Raw genomic sequence first — 6,012 nt, forward strand, 5'->3', positions numbered from 1 at the left:
AAAAAAAAAAAAAAAAAATAAAATGCTCAAGTTGTCCCCAAATCCCGGTGACTGACACACCTGTGTGAGAAATGTTGCAAGACACTACAGTCCCCTCATTTCTGAGGACTCATTTTCAAGGAATCTTTTTTTTTTTTTTGAGATGGGGTCTCGCTTTGTCACCCAGGCTGGAGCACAGTGGCATGGTCATGGCTCCTTGTAGCCTCAAACTTCTGGTCTCAAGCAATCTTCTCTCCTCAGCCTCCCAAAGCACTGGGATTACAGGCATGAGCCACCATGCCCAGCCTCAAGGCTCTTAAAACTAAGACCCAGGATGGCCACATTTCAACCATGTTGTGCCACTGCTTAGGAAATGCTTCAGTGAAACAAAGCATTTGCCACTAGTAAGATTTTAACACCAGCAATCTGTTAATATTATAGATGTAAGTTAAGTATTTCCACCACAGAGATACTTCATCAACTTCAGTCAGATAAAAGCAATGGCCATGGCATTTTCTGAGCTTAATCTGAATGAAAGTTTACCTGGATGTCCCACGCAAGCCTTGTAGGTGAAAAATGTTACCCTTGTTCTGGCATATTCTAACCACCTATAATAACATTGAAACCTAATGCTTATTGAACAGTTACTTGGTTACACTTATTATGTGCTAAGCACTTTACATGAATTAATGTATTTAACATTCATGAAAACTTTATGAGGCAGGTCATATCCTTATCGCCCTTTACAAATGATAAACAGAGGCACAGAAAGGTTAGGTAATTTCTCCAAAGTCCTACCGCTAGTAAGAGGTGTAGAGCTAGGATTAAACACAGTTATCTGGTTATAGACACCATCTTTTTTTTTTTTTTTTTAAAGACAGGATCTTACTTTGTTGCCTAGGCTAGATTCGAACTCCCAGGCTCAAGCAATCCTCCCACCTCAGCCTCCCAAGTAGCTTGGGCTATAGGCATGCAGCACTGTGCCCAGCCAGACACCATGTTTTAATATAACTGACAACAAAGATGTTCATTCTGTGTCCAAACTCATCTCTTGGAACCAGGCCTGAGACCTGAAGTGTCTCACAGAGCTCTAGCCCTGTCTGCCTCCAACCTCCCTGGCCTATAGCAGTTTTGCTGTATCAGGCTCTTTCGTGAGGGCTTATGCTTCCCTTTCACTGTCTATTCACCCTGGGACCTAGCCAAAGGTGAAATGCACTATCTCTATATTGGATACTAGAAATTCCAGTCGCTTCCTACCTCCTGTTCCAATCAACAGCCTCTACAGTGAAGAGAAAAATGGAATATCCCCTCCACCTTGTCTCTCTGTCTTCACTCTATTCCCTCGGTCTACCTTTTTGTGACCTTTTCCTTCAAAGATTTTCCTGGAAAAATGCTGGGGTTACGGGACAGACACCATGTGGTTTGTCTCAAATTTCCTAGGAATGGATAGGCTTCCAAGTTCAAGAGATCCTATGAGTCCTTAATCATTTCTTCCTTTATCGTGACTCAGATGTTCTTGCACACTGATCATTAAACTTTGTCTATATCAGTGAAATTTGGTTCTAGTTGAGATTCAGTTCCGGGTGACTGAGTATTTGCACACAGCTGCACTAAGGTGTAGCACATTCTCATGTTCCTAAAGATTTGCTCTTCTCTTTCTAGCATGTATTCCCAGGAAGAATACGATCCACCGTGTAAGAATGTATTCTACAATACATTATGCCAAAGACTCGTGCTTGGTTTGTTGTCTTTGTTGCATTTCTGGGAGGTATATTCCTGATCCTCGTCCAACTGAAGTACCCAAGCTTGGAAACCCCTTCTCTAAAAATATGCAGTAGTCCCCCACTTATCTGAAAGGGATGCATTCCAAGACTGCCAGTGGATGCCCAAAGCCACAGATAGAATCAAGCCTCACATATACTATGTTTTTTTGATCTGATAACCAAGATGGCTAAATTATTTCATGTAGATAAAAAGGTAGGATTCGCATCCTGGGCAGGAATGGAGTAGGACAGCCTGAGATTTCATCATGCTACTCAGAACAGCACAAATTTAAAACTTATGAATTGCTCATTTCTAGAGTTTTCCATTTAATCTTTTTGGGATTTTTGTTTGTTTGTTTGTTGAGATACGGTCTTGCTCTGTTGTCCAGGCTGGAGTGCAGTGGTGTGATCACGGGTCACTGCAGCCTTGAACTCCCAGGCTCAAGTGCTTCTCTTGCCTCAGCCTCCTGAGTAGCTGAGACTATAAGCATGCACCACCACAACTGGCTATTTTTAATTTTTATTTGTAGAGACAGGGTCTCACTATATTGCCTAGGCTGGTCTTGAACTCCTGAGCTCAAGCAATGCTCCTGCCTCTACCTCTCAAAGTGCTGGGATTATAGGTGTGAGGCACCATGCTCTGCCATTTAATATTTTTGGACTGCAGTTGACCAGAGGTAACTGTAACTGTGGAAAGTGAAACCATCAATAAGTGGGGATTATGGTGTAGACAGTCCTCAAAAGGCCCCAGTCAATGATGAAAAAGCTGTGCAGATTTCCTGACAACCAAGAAGCAACTCACTGTAGAAAATTATAATAATACAAAGATCACATAAGGTCAACTTTGTGGGATTCTCAAATTCTACCTCACTTATTCTGAGGTGAGCAGATCCATATTAGTTCTACCGCTCTTTTTTGTTTAAGAAGGAGTCTCACTCTGTTGCCCAGGCTGGAATGCAAGGGTGTGATCTCAGTTCACTGCAACCTTCACTGTGAAACCTCTGGGTTCAAGTGATTCTCCTGTTTCAGCCTCCCAAGTAGCTGGGATTACAGGCACCCACCACCATGCCTGGCTAATTTTTTTTTTATTTTTAGTAGAGATGGGGTTTCACCATATTGGTCAGGCTGGTCTTGAACTCCTGACCTCAAATTTTCCACCTGCCTTGGCCTCCCAAAGTGCTAGGATTACAGGCGTGAGCCACTGTGCCTGGCCTCTCATTTCTTAATCATTGATTTCCAGTTCTACCTGAAAGACTCCACACTCTGAAGTAGTTAACCCCACTAGTTTTCTCCTACACAGTCCAGATTAGGGTCCGTGTCTGGTGTCTAAGAATCCAACAGCAGCCACAGCCACCCTGACGCTCTCCTTGGATTTCATCTTTTAGTCTCTGGACTCAGCCCCAACATTTGGACATTTGCAAGCAGAAAGAGATGTTCCCGAATAAGGAAGTCAATAAAAAATCCATGTTTACATTTTTCACTCCTTTCTCATTCCCTGCACTTATAGGGCCCTTCTCTAAGATAATATCAATCTATCTAATCTGCTTCCCTAAAGTGTAAAGTTCTTCAGAGAAAAAAAACAATCCGTCAAGTGCTCTGTTTCCCCTTCACTTCCCCTGGTCAGGGTCCAACAGACAATCCGTGTGGCTGACAGAGCGAGTGAGAAACCCCAGCACTTTCAGCCAGGTGGGCATCCCTCTTTGGCCCCCAGGTCCTTTAAAAAATGGTCATTCTTATTTTGTTATTTAGTGCAGTTTTTATCCAGAGTGGTCAGTTCTTCCGAGGGGCAGACTTTCAACCAACTGATCAAGAAATCTGGCAGAACATTTCCCATCTTGGGATTCCCAGTAGAAAGAAAACCATGCTGCATGTTGCTCTGGGGAGAAGAGATCACTTCTGAGCATGATTGGCTGCTTTTTCCTCTGCCCCTCCGAGATCATAGCAGCCCCTTTACAGAATACCTAAATGTTATGCTTATTGGTCATTCTGGCTACCAAGCCTTTAAACATCCTTTCCCTTTGGAAAGAAGCATCCAAAAGAAGGGAGGCAGGACTCTATTTCCTACTTCAGAAGCCAAAGAGGGCAGAGAGTTTCTCTCTTTGCCCCAGCAGCTAGGGAACCAGCATATTACCCTGGGTTCAGCTGATCAGTGGCCCCAGTAGGACAGGAAGCCTGTGGGGAGGCAGAAGGTTTTGGCAATGGCTGTGCTGGAGTTGAGTGTGCAGCAGCGCAGCAATGAGTGTTCAGGGGTGCCAGAGCCCAGCAGCATGATGACAAGTGCTCAGCATTGAGAACACCAATGGCAACATGCCAAGTAGACTATCTCTGTGCCTTGCCACCCTTGATTTTTTTTTAAGCAGTCTTGCTTTGTCACCCGGGCTGGAGTGCAGCGGTGTGGTCATAGCTCACTACAGCCTCGACCCGGGGCTTAAATGATCCTCCCGCCTCAGCCACCTAAGTAACTGGGACGACAGGCACACACCATCATGCCGGGCCAATTTTTCATTTTTTTTAATTGATGAGGACTCTCTATGTTGCCAGGCTGGTCTTGAACTCGTGAGCTCAAATGACCCTTCTGCCTTGGCCTCCCACAGTGCTGGGTCATGAGGCCTCCCTAGATTTTTATCCAATTTCATCACCTGGTTCTCCAGCCTTGCACTGATCCCTTGAACCATATGATACATTTCCAATAAATCCACTTTCCAACTGAGATTTCCATTGGTGGCAAGGAAGAATTCTGGCTGATAGACCATCTGTTTCTTCTTGAACACACAATCCAGGAACAACTGAGTTTGGTGGACTTGATGAGGCCATTTCCTGCACTCTTACTGATCCTCCCACTATGTGGTAATTGCTTTACTTTCTGTTAAACTGAAGAAGCTGCGTGTGCTCCAGAAACAGCCATGCAGGACCTCAGTAGATGTGTGCCACAGAACCACAAGCAAGCTCAGATAAATGACTAGGAAGCAGGAGGATGCATCTGATGGCTTCTCTGCATGAAGACCAAATGAAAGGAACCTTGTGCATGGACTCTTTTTAAAAATTAAAATTTATTTTGTTTCTTGCATCTAATATAGAAATAATTCACGTTCATTGTGGAAGATCTGTGGGAAACAAACATAGAAAGAAAAAAAGACTCACCTGTCATCTACCAAACAATGATAGCCACAATTGAAATGGTGATGTGTTTCTAATGTTTTTTGTATAAAGATCTTTTCATAGCTATGTTCATCCTGAAAATTCTGAAAAGAGCAGTAACATTTCTAGTACATTATTGATATGCACACACATACAGTATATATACATTGTGTTAGGCTGTTCTGGCATTGCTGTAAAGAAATATCTGAGATTGAGTAATTTATAAAGAAAAGAAGGTTTAATTAGCCACATTTCTGCAGGTTGTAAAGGAAGCGTGATGTTGGCATCTGCTTGATTTCTGGAGTGGCTTCAGGAAACTTACAATCACGGCAGAAGATGAAGAGGAAGTAGGCCCTTCACATGGCCAGAGCAGGCGTAAGAGAGAGAGGGAGGAGGTGCTACACACCTTTAAATGACAAGATCTCGTAAAGAAGTCACTCACTATTGCAAGGACAGTACCAAGGGGGCGGTACTAAATCATTCATGAGAAATCTGCCCCCATGATTTAAACACTTCCCACCAGGTCCACGTCCCACATGGGGGATTACAACTGAACATGAGATTTGGGTGGGGACACAGATCCAAACCATATCACATATAAAGTATGTATATATGAAAATGTAATGGGAATGTTTATCATATGTTGTATATATTCCTCCACTTTATATATAATACAAATATTGAGATATAAATATGAATGTAAATTATAAATGTAAATATAAATTATGATTATAGGCTGGGCATGGTTGCTCACCCCTGTAATCCCAGCATTTTGGGAGGCTGAGGCAGGCAGATCACTTAAGGTCAGGAGTTTGAGACCAGCCTGGGCAGCATGGTGAAACCCCGTCTCTACTAAAAACACAAAAAAATTAGCTGGGTGTGGTGGCAGGAACCTGTAGTCCCAGCTACTCAGGAGGCTGAGGCAGGAGGATTGCCTGAACCCCAGAGGTGGAGGTTGCAGTGAGCAGAGATCCTGCCAGTGCACTCCAGCCTGGGTGACAGAATAAGACTCCATCTCAAAAAACATAAAAAATAAATAAATAAATAAAATTATAATTATACACATTATATTTATATTATATAACATATAATACATAATTATATGTAATGTAATGTAGAATTATATTATATA

The sequence above is a fragment of the Rhinopithecus bieti genome, unplaced genomic scaffold (assembly GCF_001698545.2).
Source record: "Rhinopithecus bieti isolate Rb0 unplaced genomic scaffold, ASM169854v2 scaffold_13261, whole genome shotgun sequence".
Taxonomy (NCBI): Eukaryota; Metazoa; Chordata; class Mammalia; order Primates; family Cercopithecidae; genus Rhinopithecus; species Rhinopithecus bieti.